This window comes from Delphinus delphis, chromosome X, assembly GCF_949987515.2.
Source record: "Delphinus delphis chromosome X, mDelDel1.2, whole genome shotgun sequence".
Taxonomy (NCBI): Eukaryota; Metazoa; Chordata; class Mammalia; order Artiodactyla; family Delphinidae; genus Delphinus; species Delphinus delphis.
The window spans coordinates 63934221-63937389 of NC_082704.1; positions in this window are offsets into that span (position 1 = coordinate 63934221).

Here is a 3169-nt window from a genome sequence, read left to right on the forward strand (position 1 = left end):
CTGGGGTGGATTGCAGCCAGTCCCCTTAGATATGTACTAAGGTTAGAAGCCTAACTTTTGGGCACCAGCTTGTAAAGTGTGCAAACCCTTTTCAGGGAAAAACTGAGAGATGGGCATTTTTGCCTTCTCTCTCTATGCTGAGCTCTGAATAGATAGCCAGTTAATAACTATTTTTTTTTGCTTGCCACAGTTCTGGGGACTTGTGAATGGAAGCTCCATTGGCTGTGAGAGTCAGCTGGTATAGGTACTGTGCTTTGAACAGCAGTCATAAAAGCTGGGGTGCAGATGTGTGTATAAGCTCCTTTCAGGGAGATACTGGTAACTTGGAGCTGGCTGGAGGGAGAAGACAGAGGAGATGCCTTCAGGCTTCTCTAGTTTCTGGGGAGGTATACAGCTAGTCCCTAATGTGTGCTAAATTAGAAGCCTGGTCTTCAGATAGCAGCTTTTAAAGTATACAGATAAACCTCTTTCAGGGAAAGACTGGAAGTTGGGCATTTTTCACCTGCTCCCTTTATGTTGAATCTTGGGGGTATAGTTGTGGCAAGTGCTTGTTAAGAACTGCTTTTTTGTTTGCCATAGTCCTGTGGGTCTCTTGGATGCAAGCCTTATTGGTTTTCAATGCTAGGTATTTTGGGGGCTTCTACTTTAAGTGGGAGTGTTAAATATTGGAACACTGGATATAAAGTCCAAACTTTTGCTCCTCAGTGAGAAGCAGGGAGTTGGGTATTTCCTCCTGATTGTATGATGCTGTGCTAGAGGTGAGGTTTATAGTGAGAATATGTCTCAGCTTTTCCTACCCCTCTTGATGTGGGTATTTTCTCATTAACCCTATGTGTAGGAGCCATTCAGCTAGTTTATGAATCTCTTTCAGAGGAAATTGCTCTGTGTGTAGCTGTACATTCAGTGCGTCCATGGGAGGAGGGGAGCACAGGAGCCTCCTATGTCACCATCTTGGTTGATCTTCTTCCAAAATTATTTTCTCAATCCATCTCTTTCATTATTTTGCAAAAATACTTGAAAAGATATTAGCACATTGAATAGGCATTATTTACCTATGGATGCATAACAATATATCCCAAATCTTGGTGGCTTCAACAACAATAAATATTTATTATCTCATACAGTTTCTCTGGGTCAGGAATTTGGGAGTGGCTTAGCCAATGATCCTCTCTTAGAGTTTTTCACGAGGTTGTAGTCAAGATGTTGGTTAGGGCTGCAGTCGTTTAACTTTTTTTTCCCCTTGTCAACTAAAATAAATATTCAAAACCTAAACGTGGAGAGGTATGTTTTATTCAGCGGGAATTTTTAGGACTTCAAGCCCAGGAGACAACATCTCAAGTAACCCTGAGAAAACTGCTCCAAAGAGACGAGGAGGGAGCTAGGATATATAGGAGTTTTACAACAAAGGGCTGGTAGTAGGAACAAAAGATTACTCTTAATAAAAGAAAACTAGATATCTCAAGTTAAGGAATTTAGCGCTTTTCTATGTATAGGAAGATGCAAGAGTCTGGGCTCACTGAAATCATTCATTTGATCTGCACCTCAGCTATCTGGGGCCAGTATCCTGTGTTTTCATATCCTGAGTTTCATTAGTGCTCACTGTGGGGAGTGGCTGCAGTCCGATGGCTGCTAGATGGCAGGTATTCTTTGTTTTCTTCATGAGTTACCTCAAGGCTCACAAGCTCACCATCATGGCTGATGACTGTGACATCCTTTGTTTATGATATGGCAGGCAATATCCCATTTCTCACCCCATTTACTGAGACACAACATTGTGTAAGTTTGACATATAACATTGTGTAAGTTTAAGATGCACAATGAGATAATTTGGTACACATATAGATTGTAAAATATTTACAATAATAAAGTTAGTTAATATAACCTTTACCTCACATACTTACAATTTTGTTATTGTCGTTGTTATGGTGATAACATTAAAGCTCTACTCTCATAGTAACTTTCAAGTATACAACACAATATTGCTGACTATAGTCACCATGCTGTACATTAAATCCCTGGAACTTATTCATCTTATAACTGAAAGTTTGACCTTTGGCCAACATCTCCTCATTTCCATTACCAACAGCTGCTGGCAACCACCATTATACTCTGTCTATGAGTATGATGTTTTTAAATTCCATATATAAATAAGATCATAGAGTATTTGTCTTTTTCTGTCTGACTTATTTCACTTAGCATAATGCCCTCAAGGTCCATCCATGGTGTCACAAATGACAGAATTTCCTTATTTTTATGGCTAAATATATACACACACACACACACACACACACACACACACACACGTGCACATGTGCACACACACACACACACACACATTCTTTCATCCATTCATCCATCAATGGATGCTTATGTTGTTTCCATGTCTTGGCTATTGTGAATAATGTTGCAATGAACACGAGAGTGCAGATTCATTCTGAAATACTTATAGATTCACAGGAAGTTATAAAGATAGTACAGAGGGGTCCCATATACTCTTCATTCAGTTTCCCAATGGTTATATATTAATTATAGTACAATATCAAAACCAGGAAATTGACATTAATAAAATGTATGTGCATAATTCTGTCATTTTATCACATGTAGATTTGCAGTCACCACTGCTGTAATCATGATACAAAATAATTCGATCACAAATATCCCTCATGTTACCTTTCAGTCAGTATAGCCTCAGCCTTCTCTCCGCTTCTCTTGTCTCTAACTTCTGGCAACTACTAATCTGTTCTGTGTCTCTATAGCTTTGTCATTTTGAGAATGTTATATAAATGGAATCATACAGTATGTGACGTTAGGGATTGGCTTTTTCACTCAGCAAAATGGCCTTGAGATCCATCCAAGATGTTGCATGTATCAATAGTGTGTTCCTTTTTATTGCTGAGCAGTATTCCATGATTGATGATATGTGCCAAAGTTTGTTTAACCATTTATTAATTGCAGGGAATTTTGGTTGTTTCTGGTTTTTGGCTAGTGTGAATAAAGCTGTTATGAACAATCTTGTATAAGTATTTATGTACATATAAGTTTTTGTTTTTCTGGGAAAAATGCCCAGGAGTGACCCTCCCTTATTTATAATATAATTATCTTAAATATTTCCTCTACATATGTTGAGAATCACATCAGACAGTGCTATAATTATGTTTCAACTATCAAA